Source organism: Ictalurus punctatus, chromosome 19 (genome assembly GCF_001660625.3).
Source record: "Ictalurus punctatus breed USDA103 chromosome 19, Coco_2.0, whole genome shotgun sequence".
Taxonomy (NCBI): Eukaryota; Metazoa; Chordata; class Actinopteri; order Siluriformes; family Ictaluridae; genus Ictalurus; species Ictalurus punctatus.
Window position 1 is genome coordinate 4,856,408 of NC_030434.2, and position 17,046 is coordinate 4,873,453.

Consider the following 17,046-nt stretch of genomic DNA (forward strand, 5'->3'; position numbering starts at 1 on the left):
GGTACATTCACGTCAGCTACTGCACGTTTAATCTAGAGCTGCAACAACTAATCGATAAAATCAATAATAATTGATTATGAAAATCGTTGTCAATGAATCCCTATCAATTAGTTGGTCTGCGCATGGTACATTTACTCATTACGTTACTTCTGTTCAGAAAACACGCCTCGGAGAGTAAATACTAAAGTTGTGTCCCAAATGATGTGCTATACACTTGCACTATGTACTGTATACTCTATTGTCTAGTGCAGTGTTTCCACAGACCCCTAGTGGTCAGTGGTGTAATTGCAGGGGTTCATAGGAAAAGTTTAAAAATGTTTAATTAATATTATATTTTTTTGTTAAATGTATCACTACATATTCAAATGAGATGCTTTAAAATTAATCAATTTGGTTATTTGCGTGCATTCACAAATATCATATGTTAGCTGAGCTGACAATTGTTCACTGATGGATATATTTTAAATTTATTTACAAATGAAATGATAATTTCCACACATCTATGAGTGGTAGACAAGTTCAAGTGTCGCATTGATGGATAAAATAAACAATTATTCAGAGAGTCAAATTAAGTGTCACACCAACAAAAAATTTTTAAAAATAAAATCTTGAAATGTTTTGATTCAATTTTGAATGTCCAATGTTAATATTTTTAATGTTAAATATTAATAAAAGAAAGTAAAATATATAGAAATGACTATTAAATATATAGCCTATAATTGTTGTGGAGTGAGGGTGTCCTTGTGGATTGTTCGAAATATGCTAGGGGTCCAGAGCTCACAAACGGTTGAGAACCAATTATGAATTTTAGAAAGGTAATATCATCTCAAATGGAACACATTAGTTTTCTACTAACTGGAAGCCGCTTCCTAGTCAGTGGCGCATGACGTAATACACATGTAATGTAATGCTCCTAGCTTCAGCAGATACACAGAGTCACTGACAATTATTTTCTTCAGTTTACTGTTTATGTCAACATTACCTTTTATTCCCAACATGACCTCAGTCACCATCAGACGGAGGTGTGATCGTCAAGTGACTGAGGAAGAAAGTGTGCGACCCAAGTCCTTTAAGGCAGGGGAGCCTTTTATATTACACACCCTGAAGATCAAATTGTATAAAGCGGAGTTTGTGTAGCACTGAAACACGACAGTGATGCACGAGCACAAACTTATTTTTGTATCCAAAATACACACTCCACTGTGTGTAAGGGGCAGGGGAAACTGGTGCAAGTTGCTTAAAAGGTTTAGTTTAATTTAAGGTTATTGTCATATGATGTTGTATTTGTGTAGATGTGCAGTGTAGATGCGGTGATACACAGTTGGAGCGCAAGTAAGATCTGTAATGTCTAATTAAAACTCTATGATCAAAAGTAAAACAATATGCCTAAAGGAAGTGATATAAATACTATATAAAATATAGTATTTATGCATTACTTTTTATGGATGCAAAAAAAAGCACAGAATTAAACTACAGTCCTAAATTAATAATATATATTCTGTTTTGTGTCTGTGTGTATTGGGTTCTTTTCAGTCAAATATAATTGGACAAACAGTTGTGTAAAGTTTTAGACTTAAGTTTATATTTGTAACACTCAGTTTGTGGAATTTATTTAAAACAAACAAAAAAATGGTACTGAAAGTTTGCCCGAAAAAGATTAATCGACCAACTAATCGATTATGAAAATAATCGTTAATTGCAGCCCTAGTTTTATCAATAACCTCCCAGAGATATCAGCTATGATTGGATTACTGTCTGATCCCAAAGAACTTGATCAGGTGACTGAATGTTCAGAGTCAGCACTCCGCTACACACTAGATAAGGTAGCTCCACTTAAAAGTAAAATAATTAGAGAAAAAGCTAGAAAAAGCTAGCACCCTGGTATAATGATCAAACACGAACCTTAAAAAAAGACCACTAAACAATTAGTATGTAAATGGCATCAAATCAAATTTGTAGTATTTCAAACAGCATGGAAGAGAGCCTCCTGAACTATAGAAAATCTCTCAGTGCTACTAGATCAGTCTATCTCTCTACCCTAATAGAAGATAACAAAAATAATCCTAGATTCTTATTCAATACTGTAGCAAAATTAACTTGGAATAAAACCACACAGAAACTTGCACAAAATCCTTATATAGCAGTGACAATTTCATTAATTTTTTCACTGGCAAAATTGAAAATAATAGACAAAAAATTATATTATTTACTAATACTATTAATTTAAAAGCAGACAGTTTTAACCCTGTAGATAATAATATAACAATATCACATCAATGATTAGAATGTTTTACTCCCCTTAGAGAGACCAAACTAATTTCATTAATTTTGTTATCAAAATCATCAACTTGTATACTCCCTTACCTACATGTCTCTTCAAACAGATTATTCCAGAAGTAATCAAATCCTTCTAAAAAAAATTAATAATTATCAACTCTTCCTTTAGCACTGGATATGTACCTAAATAATTTAAACTAGCAGTTATTAAACCCCTGACTAAAAAACCCGACCTCGACCCCTATAAATTGTCCAGCGCTAGGCCAATATCAAATCTCCCCTTTATCTCCAAGATATTAGAAAGGATTGTGGCACAGCAGTTATGCTCGTACCTACATAGGAACAACATTCATGAAATGTATCAGTCAGGATTTAGACCTCATCACAGCACAGAGACAGCGCTAGTAAAGGTAGTAAACGACCTACTATTGGCCTCTGATCAGAGTTGTGTCTCCTTGCTTGTGTTGCTTGACCTTAGTGTAGCTTTTGATACCATTAATCATACTATTGATAGATTATAAAACGTTGTTGGCATTAAGGGCCCCCTCCTGCCTCAGGTCTTAATTGACTGATCGTGGTCAATTTGTACATGTAAATGGAGACTTCTCTATGCATACTGAGGTGAAGTTTGGTGCTCTACAAGGTTCTGTTTTAAGCCCACTGCTTTTTTCTTTATATATACACACTTCCTCTGGGTCAAATTATTTGTAAACATGGAATTAGCTTGCACTGTTATGCTGATGATACACAGCTGTATGTTTCAGCAAAGCCAGATGACAGACATCAGCTTAATAAAGTTGAGGAATGTGTAAAGGACATTAGACACTGTATGATTATTAACTAATAGGGGTGGGCAATCTTATCCGGAAAGGGCCGGTGTGGGTGCAGGTTTTCATTCCAACCAAGCAGGAGACACACCTGATTCCACCTGTTTAATCAGTTGATCTTGGCTTTCATCTTTAATTTATTTATTCATCTACATGTGATTCATTTTCATGTGATTCATATTCAAGTGATACATTTTCATGTGATTAATTTATGTATGATTCATTTACATGTGATTCATTTACTAATTTGCTTCTATTTAAATCCAGTTTTAGACAATATCTTCAATAAAAATCTGAATTCTGTGGAGCTGGAAGGCCGAGTGCAAAAAATAATAATAAATAGAAGAGCGAAAAAGACTCCACTGTGTAGGTGATGCAGTTCACCCCGATATCAAGAGTTTAACATAGTCTCCTGCTCCCTCCGCTGAAATAAAGTCCTTCTGGACACCGTCATATGTAACGTGAAGCCGAGCTGGGTGAAGTATTCCATAGCGAGCACCCTCAATACCACGAAGTTGACGCCGAACCTCGTTAAACGCGGCCCGGGCTCTCTTGGCTGTGTAGTCAGGGAAAAAACAGAGATGGTCAAATCCCTCACTTTAATCTGCTGAATCTCTATCGCACGGCGTAAAATGTCAACACAGTCACTGTGATAGTGGAATCAGCACACGATAGCTCGTGGTCACTCACCAGGCTTGGGCTTCGGCTAAAAGGTCCGGTGGGACCGGTCCAAAACCGGCTCCTTCTCCAGACCAAACGCCTCCTTTAACAAGACCGCTACAGCAGCAGTTGTACAGGTGTCAGCGCCCTCTGGAACTCCCACTATCCTAATGTTATTGCGCCGTGACCTCGACTCCAAATCCTCACAATTATTCTCTAATTGAATCACAGTCGCAGTGAGAGACTCGATAGTAGTCTTCATATGAACTGTGTCATCGGTGCAAAACTATGCCATCTTGGCATTCAATAGATTCAGGTGTGGCTTCTGCTTGGTTGAAATGAAAACCTGCACCCACAACGGCCCTTTCCGGATAAGATTGCCCACCCCTGTGCTAGAAGTAAACTTTCTGATTACATAATTACTCTGGATGACCTTTCTCTTTCATTATGTGCAACAGTAAAAGACCTTGGTGTGATTATTGACAACAGTCTTACATTTGACGCTCATGTTAGATAATATTACTAGGATAGCCTTCTTTCATCTCAGAAATATTGCTAAGATAAGAAATATAATGTCACTATATGATGCAGAAAAATTAGTTCATGCTTTCGTTACCTCTAGGTTGGATTACTGTAATGCCTTAAGTAGAAAGTTTGTAATTTGCATTTAGTACGTGTGACGCAAATTTCGTCATCAGCAGAGTACACGCTCCGGTCGATTTTCTAACTGCGCGTATGTGCAGTTTGCATATGCAGGTCGCACATGCGCATTTAAATCTTTTGCACTACTTGGTTGTTCCACAAGGTGGCAACAGTGACCCAGGGCCGTTGATTCTCAACATAGTTGAAGAAAAAAACAGAATAAACAGAAGAGACAGAAACGAGTGCAGGTTAGAAAGTACCCGCATTTGTATAATTCTAGCCTCATATGGGTGTTAACCCTGGTGAGAGATTGTTTTTCATGTTGAGGGGTAGTGCAAATTGGTGTAATGTGCATGCGTCGTCCGTCTGTGTACGCGCACATGCCAAATGGAGTATACTTTGAAAGGCTATGTGTACAACTGTGCGCATACGCTGGCATACACATCAAAACACTAAGTATACCAGAGCTTTTACTGTCTGGATGTTTCAGTAGGTGTATAAATAAATTCCAGTTAGTCCAGAATGCAGCTGCAAGAGTCTTCTCAAGAACCAGACGATATGACCACATCACTCCTATCTTATCCACACTGTAATGGCTCCCATTAAAATTTTGCATGGATTATAATATACTACTATTGACTTATAAAGCGAATGTTTGATCTTTTATGATTCACCATGCCTACTTCGATCAAAAGGTGCAGGTTACTTGCTGGTACCTCGAATAGTGAAGGCTACAGCAGGGAAAGAAGAGCTTTCTCTTACAAAGCCCCACAGTTATGGAACAGCCTTCCAGCTAGTCTTCGGGACTCAGACACAGTCCTGGCTAAAGATATATTTGTTTAGTCAAGATTTTTGTGAATATTTTTTTGTCTTAGGTAAAGGAGCATTTCTAGGGCTCACAGGCATAGAGTGTTGTGGTGAACTGGGATGTTTGGATGCTGTCTCCCCCCACTTTACCGCATTAACCCAGGTTTGCTGATGGTGACCTTATATTTCAGGGAACCCTCATGTCTGTGTTACCTTCTGGATCTCCCTTTTAGTTATGCTGTGATGGCTAGACTTGCCAGAGTCCCTGCTTGTACTCACACAATTTACATTGTTATTAGCCATTACGGGACAATAAGCATACCTAATAATTTCTCCCTCTCTTTCCCATTCTGTCCCTGTCTCTTTCTGTCCAGCTACACATGATCAGGGCTCTACAGTGCGACCATTTCACTCGCATTTGCGACTGAAAAGTACTTTGTGCTTCTGTGAATAAATATTTAGTTGCACCATTGCGAGTGACCTGTTCGGAGTTGTATAATACAATCGGGATAAAAACTACAGGAAGTCCAAAATTCATCTACACTGTGCAACAGTTAATTTCACACTGCTTTTCATCACCTCAGTCAACCAAGCAAGTGTGTAAATACTGCAAAGAAGCCATTATGATGAAAAGAATAACATTGAACATCATCTGCTTCAACTTGCCGATCTCACAAACCGCCATCTTTTATTGATTATGCAAAATGACCTGAACCTGCGAGTGTGACCTGCGAGTGTGGCATTGGGCAGAGTAAATTCATAATAATGCTAATGCTACAAGGTGGGTTTAATTCAAACTTCTTTAGTAAATAATTCCTCAACAATCATAATCAAGATTAGCATCTGTTCAGTCTATAAACATACAGTACACTGCAGCTCTTCCTTCACCAACTCCAATACACAGCACATTCACTTCATTTACACTCAAGGGTTGCCAGATATCACTAGAAAAGTCAAGTTCAGTTTCCAAATTTTTGTTTTTTACCCCCCCAAAAATGCAATATTATTAGCAGACATGGCAACACTGTACTGGGGGAACCAATGTAAAACTGATTTTTTTAAAAAACTAAACAAAAATAAAACTACTAAAATGTAAAGACAGAAAATGTGCTTAGGTATAAATCAATCATTTAATATAAAAATAGATACTATAATAACTTCACAAAATATGAATAAAATGAGAAATGAAATGTTTAATTACTATGGGTTGCATTTAATATCAATCTGACATTAAGCTTAGTTCACTATTTCTGTAGAAGGCTATCAACCTTTTTCCTAATATGGATAATTTTTGTCTACTTTTAACTAAGACTCTTTACTGTTTAAGATATTTAAAAATAAATATTTATGCTGTTTCTTTATCAATTAACCAACAGTATTTCTCATTGCTATTATTTTAATTAAATTAACAGTGACCATGAGCAGAGAGCTTACATTTAGCTGTTTATGACAGACTTCCTGATTAAAGTTTAAACTAAAAAAAGATTGGTATCTGGATCGGTATCGGTTGTAAAAATCCTGATCGGTGCATCCCTAATCAACACCATTAAACTAAAGCGCTTTGCATCTGACGGGTAAATGAACTCACCCAATCACATCCTATATGAGATTATTCAGATATATACACAATATATGCAGAGCGGTTTGAGAACTGACTCCAGCCCAGAACCATGGCAGCGGAAAATGTCTAATAGTGTAGCTTTAAATATATTAAAGAGGAGCAGACTTCAACAACTGAACATTGAGGTGTATTGTATTTGTTTACAAGGTGGAACAGGTTAACGGTTGTTTTTCGCACAGCCTGTAAAATAAACTGAAAATATTAAATTTAGTTTATCAGAAGGTAAATTAATTTGTCATGGCTCACACTATGTTCCTAAATTTTATAAAGTCATAATTGACAAACTCAAGTTTTCTCATGCCTACGTGTGTTATATTGTGGCACATTAATGTTACCATCTCTATTTAAAAAAAAAAAAAAAAAAAAAAAAAAAAAAAAAAAAAAACCTAAATTTCAACTGTGCTCCTAAATTTTTGTAATTAGTGTTCCTAATTAGGAACAAGTGTTCCTAAAAGAAATTGTTACCATAGAGCACTGATGATACCAATGATGCTGACCCCTTTTGCTTTCCTGACTTGCCTGATCCATCCTGATGCCCTACTTCTGGTTGGAGTTCTCATCCATTGGAGTCACATGGTGGAGCCTAAAGATCACTGAGATTACAGAGGATGGTACCACTTAAAATACCATAAAGATAGCTTTGGACCTCAATTCATATGAACAGTTATGCTATGATGGCTAGGACTACAATTGCTATGATAGCCTTAGCACTGCAATTGCCACAATTTTGCACTCAAGTCTCCATCAGTGAACAGTGGAACGTGGAAAGTTCAACAAAACAGACTTCATGTAAAAACTATAATGAATGTGCCTGGTTACACAACTGCACTATTTGACCATGTAGTATTGGTACATTTATAGAAGGGACTAATTTATTTATAATTGTACTATCCATTGTCACCCAGATGAGGATTGGTTCCCTTTTGAGTCTGGTTCCTCTCAAGGTTTCTCATTATTACAGTATAAGAGTATCGTCTCTTATTACAGTATAAGAGCTAGAGCTAGCTTTAAAAAATAAAAAATAAAAAAATAAAAAAGAAAGCCGGTAAGTCATGGGGACCTGATGGGCTGCCGGGACCTGGCGGGCTGACTGCAAATATACATAAAATAAAATGGACTATTACCTACCATGAAACAAGGCCTTATTATTTTGATTCTGAAACCAAATAAAGATAAGAGGGTGTTAGACAATCTGCATCCCATAACATTACTTAATATAGATTATAAATTATTTACAGGAGTTCTAGCATCAAGATTAAAAGAAGGTTTACCACAAATAAGCAGTGAGACATGCTCAAGTGTCTCAAAGGGAAGGTCAATTCATAATAATATCTGATTAGTTCTTGATATATAAAAGAGTATGGTCATTTAACTGAAGAGGATGGTTTCATATTATTTTTTAGATATTTATAAGGCCTTTGACATTGGCAGAAGACCATTTTATTTTTCAAGCGCTTCATCATTTTGGTTTTGGCATAAAATGTATAAATATCATTAAAATGCTTTATAAAGCTATAAATATTTAAGTGGCACTTATGCAAGGGATGAATCCAAGAATTCAAATCAAAAGACAAGACAAATCAGGCAAGGCTGTGGCAGCTCACCCCTGCTGTTTATTATGGAAGCAGAATTATTAGCCCTCTTATTAAAAATGGGTAGAGTAGCAGGGATTAACATGGCAGAAAATCACGTTTATTAGTCAGCTTGCTGATTATACAACTCTTTTTTAAGAGACAAATTGCAAATCTCCATAGCAATTAATTTAAGAGAGTTTTTCATGAAAGCTTCTGGGTTAAAACTACATGCAGACAAATGCGAACTACTGTGTATTCATAATCATACTTTGATTTCATTACGCAACATTCCAATCACGGATGAGGTGAAATATCCTGGCATCTTGATCTCTAAGAATTTAGAAAATTTGAAAATCTAAATATTGATAGTAATTTAAATAAATGTAGATTAATTATGCATAATTTTCTCCAAAGAGACATTACAATATTTGGAAAAATGTTACTCTCTAAAGTGGAGAGACTTTCAACTGTTATTTTATCCAAGTTTTTCACTAGCAATTTTGGCAAAAAAAAAGAAATAAAGTTAATCAATAATATGAATTATGACTTTATTTGGAAAAACAAATATCATTATATACAGAAAAGTGACATGTTAAAAGATTATGAAGATGCTGGACTAAACTAGAGCTGCAACAACTAAAGGCTAAAATAAAATCGATAAAAATATATTATGAATATCGTTGTCAAGACTCTCATTTTCGCTTAGTTGGTCTGTGTGCGGCACGGGGTGTATTTACTCACTACATTACTTCTGTTCGTAAAACAGAGTAAATACTAATGAAAAAGAATAAATACTAATGCTGATACACAGTGGGAGCACAAGTGAGATCTGTAATGTCTAATTAAAACATTATGATCAAAAGTAAACATAAGTAATTTAACATGTCTAATATCAGTGACTAACAGGAACCACAAGGTGCAGTGAAAGGAAGTTTTTATTATTAATTTAGGACTGTAGTTTAATTCAGCGCTTTCTGTGCATCCATAAAAAATAATGCATATATGCGCATATATGCGCATATATATATATATATATATATATATATATATATATATATATATGTACATGTGTATATATATACATACACACACACACACACACACACACACACACACACACACACGCATATCATTCCCCAGGGATTGGTTCATATACCATTGGTACACATACCAGGTTCAATTACATTTTATTGTTGGTGTGACATTTAATTTGACTCTCAAATTAAATTAAAAAGAATTACCTTTTGTTTATTTTATCCATCAATACAACACTTGCGAATTATCATTTCATTTGTAAATAAATTTAAAATAAATCCATCAATGAACGATCAGCTCAGCTAACGTGATATTTGTGAATGCATACATACAACCAAATTGATTAATTTTAAAACATCTCATTTGAATACATTTTGATACATTTAACAAAAATATATATATAATATTATTTAAACATTTTAAAAACTTTCTTACGGACCCCCTGCAATTACACCACTGACCACTAGAAACACTGCACTAGACGGTAGAGTACACAATACATAGTGTAAGTGTATTGTACGTCATTTGGGACCCAACTTTAGTATTTACTCTCCGAAGCGTGTTTTCTGAAGAGAAGTAACTTAATGAGTAGATGTACCGTGCGCAGAAGAACTAATCTATAATGAGATTCATTGACAACAATTTTCATAATCGATTATCATCAATTAGTTGTTGCAGCGCTAATACATACATACATACATACATACATACATACATACATACACACACATTTTATATATTACATATATTTATACACACACACACATACATATACATACATATACATATATATACATATACATACATATACATACATTATATATATATATATATATAAAAAGATATGGTATTATGCATTTTTTTATGGATGCACAAAAAGCACAGTATTAAACTACCGTCTTAAATTAATAATATATATTCTGGTTTATGTGTGTATTGGGCTCTTTTCTGTTTTGGACAAACAGTTGTGTAAAGTTTTAGTCTGAAGTTTATATTTGTAACACTCAATTTGTGGATTTTATTTTAAATAAACCTCTGATTAATCGAAAAAAATAATAGGCCAAGTAATTTATTATGAAAATAATTATTATTTGCAGTCCTAGACTAAACACAATTGACTTTGAGATTATGAATGGAGTGCTTAAACTAAAATGGTTGCAAAACCTGAATGAATCATCATATTGGTATAAAATTCTGTTTTCGAATATTAAAAAAAAAGTGGGGGTATAACATTTCTTTTACAATGGGATTTTGAAATATCTAAGCTGTCTTGGACAGCTAAACTCTCGGCTTTTGACAAACAGGTCCTTCTATATTGGAAAATATTTTTCAAAAACAATTTTTGCCCACATGATATGTCAATTTGGAACAATAGACGTATATTAACAAATAGAAATTCCTTATTTATAGAAGAATGGTAGTATAAAGAAATCTGGTCAATACTACATATTATGGACATAGAGGGTAATATCTTGGATTATAAGGGCCTCTGTAGCAAATTTTAACTAAACAGCCCTCAAAGGATTTATAACAAAATTATTAAACGTATCCCTTTACTAATGATTAGATTAATAAGAGAACATGTAAAATACACAGAGATAAGTCCAAAGATACATGAGCCTAGGATAAACCAAGTTCATTTTATAGATAAACACTGCACTAATACATTTCTGAGGAAATGTCTGGTACAAGAATGCTATCCGAGTCCTGTAAGACGAACTTACATTCTTAATCATCACAACAGAAAAGTCAGATGTGAAATAAGGAGGAAATATATTTCTTATTCTATGTCCCCCAAAATCAAAGAAGTGCACTTTAAAATTATAAATGAAATATATCCCACTAAAGAATTTCGAAGTTATATTTAACATGGAAATCTCAAAATAATGTTTATTCTGTAATTCTGATATAGAAACAATGGAACATTTGTTTTTGTTTTTTTTTTCATTACAAATTTGGTTTTTGGAGTGATGTGTACAACTGGTTGAAACAAAAGATTAAAGTGTTATAGACTCTTTTAGTTGACAAAAAAAAAATCTCTTTTCTGATAAATAATCAGTCAATTTTTTATACATAAATGTAGATACCTCAACCAAACATTTTCAAAAGAAATAACTATATATGTGAACTCACTGAAAATAATGACTATTCCCCAAGCCAGAAACCTGTTTTCATTGTTAAGCAATATTAAACTCATAACAAACCCCTACAAATGTTCTCTTATTTTTATTTGTTTTATGTATTTTTTTTTTCATTTCTACTTTTGTTTTGAATTATGCAAATGTTAGTGTCCTCAGTCTGTTATGTAAAAGAGTTCATGAATAAGTTTTGTTGTATTGTAAACACTGAATCAACCAATAAATAACAAACAATACAAACACGTCTTCACATCGTTCTCAATGAGACTAGTTAGAGAGTTTTTGGAGGACTTGGCCACGACGTTTCTGGACCGTTAGCCAAGATTATATATAAAAATAAACGTTACCAAGACGTGGTAAACTAACAACGTTGTCATAAAGTAATATCACACTGACGAAAAGAGACTAACTGGTGACGTCATCAGAACACGCGCTGTTTGCTGGGACGTTTTCTGCTTGTTGTATATAGTGTTGTCATGGTTACTTAATTATAAACAAGTTCTCAGAGTTAAAAAATGAAAAGAGAAATCCGACACGTGACTAAACTTTACCTCTGAGCCAGTAGCTGCAGGAGTCTGTGGAGATTTTCCTAAAGAGCGGGGTCTGGACTCTGATTTCATTATAAGAGGAGTAAAGAATCAGGACACTGGAAGAAAAACACAGAGATTCATGACTCCAGAATCTCCACTAACCTGTTAACCGAGTATCTCAGATGGTAAGTTTCAGATGAACTCGCCTTTAGTGAAGTTACACAGAGGATCAGAGCCTCAAAGCCCGTGTGGAGAAGGAAGCTCCGAGAACAAGCGTGTGTGAGTTTCCTGTAGTGACGTCATCGACGATGACGTGAAACTTTCGGGTGTGTTCGATTTCATGAGACGCTGCGCAGACCGATTATGGAAGGCCGATTGCACAAAAATTTAAAAACGTAAACGCATGGATGCGTGATTGCGTGTAGAAACGTAAACACAAAGAATTCTAGGTCTGGGTCACCAAACACATTTTTCATAATAAAAGCAAATCATCTAGCAATGCAAACACAAAGCGTGTATATTTATTCAATATTTATTATAATAAATAAACATTAATTATTAGGAATATGCATTAATTATTAGTTCTGTATAACAGTTATGAATTATTTAAATTTTCTTGTAATATAATGTTTTTTTTTTTATAATGGCCTATAATTAATTAATACCAAAAACTGGATTACATTGTTGTTGTTGTTGTTGTTGTTTTCTGCATGGGGTGTCAAGCTGGGGGGTATTCCAGAAAGCAGTTTGTAAGTATACTAAGAGAAAACGTATAACCTCAACTTTCAGTTCCAAAAACGGAGGTAACTTTCAGGGTATCTAAGTAGCCATAGCAACTTATTCTCTGACCATAACTTGCAGGAGCAGGTTATGTTCCAGGGTTACTTTGTTTCAGAGAGCTGATGGACTATAGAGTGCTCTTTTGAAGAATGTCCTATGGACGAGGAAGCACAGATTATATAAAATCTTTCTCACCATGAGAGGGTGATAAGACCATGAACGGCTCGTGAATGGTGCACCGTGCGGTAGATTTCCACCGTCCAGCAAGCAAGGGTGACATTCCACTTGCAGAGAGAGAGAAGTATCTCCAAGCATGTGTGCGAATCTCTGGTGTGTTTTATGCAGTTTTGCCGACGCGTGCATGTCTGCTAATCACTGTTGTGTGTTTTTTCCTGGTTTCAGGCGACTCCGACGCGAGTGACGGCTCCGCCCCACCCCCTTGGCTGTAACCGCCGACGGCTAAGACCCCCGCCGCCGATCGCCCTTCAACCCACACACACATGCGCACCCACACACGCACCCCCGCTCACCAATTGTCTTGAATAAATCTCCCATAACATTGAAACAGCCTCCTGTGTGTCTGTTCTCCGCCCACCGCTGGCTAAAATCCCTACACCTTTCAGCACCCCAGTGGCCTTTTGTCACAATATATAGATATTAGAGCTGCACCGATGTACTGGCCGATAATTGGTATCGACCGATAAAGGCTATTTTTCATGCTATCGGCCATTGGCTGATAGTTTAAAAACATCCGATGATCAGGCTCGATTATATCCTGTCAATCAAAAGAGGGCAGGAAATTTCATGCTGTGAGAGAGATTTCGGAGATTTCGTGCTGTGTGTAAAGATGATGTCTCTGGTGTGGAATGAAGACAAAACTGCAGTTTCTAAGCTCTGTAAGCTCTGCACTGCTAAAAATTTTGCACCAAAAGAGAGCAACAGTGAAGCAAGAGTTTCGGCGTTGAGTCTAAACAACCCCCCAGCGCCCCGGCTGCTCACTCACCCTTGGGCTGAATTAAAGGGCCATAGACTGTTGAAAGATTTAAATGAAGATGAGTTGACAAAAAGGTATATATTGCACATAAAATATATTTGTAGAGTAGTGTATTTCATATCCATTTAATGTATATATATAAAAAGGTTTATATAATAAATAATAATATTATTTATTATATAATAAATAACATTCAATAAGTTAAGAAAACTTACTTTAATCTTCAGAATATAGTTCATGTGTTAATGTTAATGTGTTTAATGTGTTTTCTGTTTATGAGACCAGTTACTGTGAAATAACTTAAAACTTTTTTAATTTTTAACTTTTAACTTAAAACTAACTTAAAACTTTTTTAACTTTTTTTTAAAGTTTTAATTTGCATTTCCTTCAGAATAGTGGAATAAATTATTATTCATTTAAAAGAAGGTATAAAAGGCAGAACCACCAAACTATCAGTATCAGCCAATATCACTCTGAATAATTGGTTATCAGTAATACAGTATCGGTTGTAAAGTAGTAAAGTAGAAAGAAATGTAGTATCAGTGCATCTCTGATATATATATATATATATATATATATATATATATATATATATATATATATATATATATATATACACACACACACACACACACACACACACACACATATATATATATATGTGTATATATATGTGTGTATATATATATACACACATATATATGTCTGTGTGTGTATATATATGTATATATGTGTGTATGTATGTATATATTAGACATTTTTTTCTATTCTATTCCCATTTAATGTGTATTATTTCTTATGTTTTTTTTTTTAAATGTAATCTGCTGTAACAAGGGAATTTCTCCAGTGTGGGATCAATAAAGTTTAAGCTTATCTTATCTTATCTAATGGAACCGACATTCCTGTTAAAGCAGATGAAGGAGACTATGTTACAGGCCCCTAGCCAGCCTAGTGGAAGGGGAGGTTCTTTTTTCAAAAAGTGGACCTTTATGCAATTTTTCCGCTCATTTTGTATTTAATTATGAGGTTCAAATAGTTTATTTTTGGTGACTTTTTATGCATTATTTTGCATTATAATGCATTATTATGCATTATTTGGCTGCCTGTCCCTCTTCATTAAAAGCTCTTATCTGCACTTGCTCCTCCATTATGTTAACAATAGGGCTGTAACTAACAATTATTTTCATAATCGATTAGTTGGCCAATTATTATTTTTTTTAGATTAATCAATTAATCGGATGGGGCAGGGCAAACTTTCAGTGCCTTTTAAAAAAAATAAAAAATCCACAAGCTGAGTGTTACAAATATAAATTCAGACTAAAACTTTACACAACTGTTTGTCCAAAACAGAAAATAACCCAACACACACACACACACACACACACACACACACACACACACACATACACACATGAATGTATATTATTAATTTAGGACTGTAGTTTAATTCTGTGCTTTTTGTGAATCCATAAAAAAAATATGCATAAGTACTAATACATAATATAAATATAAACTAACTAAATAAGATGGATAGATAGATAGCATTATTTTTTATGGATGCACAAAAAGCACAGAATTAAACTACAGTCCTAAATTAATAATAAAAACTCACTTTCACTGCACCTTGTGGTTTCTGTTACTCGTTGTTGTACTCGTTTCTGTTTCTCGTTGTCTTTAGACATATTATTTTAGGTCAACATTATTGAGGTCAACATGGTGACCTTCTCCCCAGAGCCCCAGCACGAGACCCATGAGGTGGTCTCACCTGCTGAACTCCCATCGGAGGTCAACGGGGTGACCTCTTCCCCAGAGCTCCAGCATGAGACCCACAAGGTGGTCTCATCTCCAGAGCTCCAGCATAAAGTCAAGTTCCTGCTAGAGGTCAACAAGGTGACCTTCCAATACATGTTCCTGTCTGAGGTCGTAGAGACTGCTTCCCAAGCAATGTTCCTGTCTGAGGTCGAAGAGACGACCTCTCCAGCCCAGTTCCTGTCCGAGGTCGAAGAGACGACCTCTCCAGTCAAGTTCCTGTCCGAGGTCAAAGAGATGACCTCTCAAGCCCAATTCCTGTCCGCGGTCGAAGAGACGATCTCTCAAGCCAAGTTCATGTCTGAGGTCGATGAGGTGACCTCCCACGCCAAGTTCCAGCTAAAGGCCGACGAGGTGACCTTCCACGCCAAGTTCCAGCTAAAGGCCGACGATGTGACCTTCCACACCAGGTTCCAGTCAGAGATCGACCATGTGACTTTCTATGCCAAGTTCCAGTCTGAGATTGATGATGTCACTTTCCATGCCAAGTTCCAGTGTGAGATCAACAAGGCGACCACCCACACCAAGTTCCAGTCCAAGGTCGCTGACACAGACAACCAAGTTATGCTCACACCTGAGTCTGCTGACACAACCAAACAAGTTCTCCTCATGCCTGAAGCCAACGTCACGACCAACCAAGTTCTGCTCACGCCTGAAGCCGACGTTATGACTGACCAAGTTCTGCTCACGCCTGAAGCCGACGTCATGACTGACCAAGTTCTGCTCACGCTTGAAACTGACATCACGACCAGCCAGGTTCTGCTCACGCCTGAAACTGACATCACGACCAACCAGGTTCTGCTCACGCCTGAAGCCGACGTCACGACCAACCAGATTCTGCTCATGCCTGAAGCCGACGTCATGATCAACCAGGTTCTTCTCACACCTGAAGCCGACGTCATGACTACCAAGATCTGCTCACACCTGAGTCTGCTGACACGGACAAGCAAGTTCTGATCACGCCCGAGTATGCTGACACGGACAACCAGGTTCTGCTCACGCCTGAAGCCGACGTCACGACCAAACAGGTTCTGCTTACACCTGAAGCCGATGTCACGACCAACAGGTTCTGCTCACGCCTGAAGCCGACGTCATGACCAACCAGGTTCTGCTCATGCTTGAAGCTGATGTCACGACCAACCAGGTTCTTCTCACGCCTGAAGCCGACGTCACAACCAACCAAGTTCTGCTCACGCCTGAGTCTGTTGACACGGACAACCAAGTTCTGATCATGCCTGAGCCTGCGGACATGACCAACCAGGTTCTGCTCATGCCTGAAGCCGAAGTCACGACCAAACAAGTTCTGCTCACACCTGATGCCGACGTCATGACCAACCAGGTTCTGCTCACAC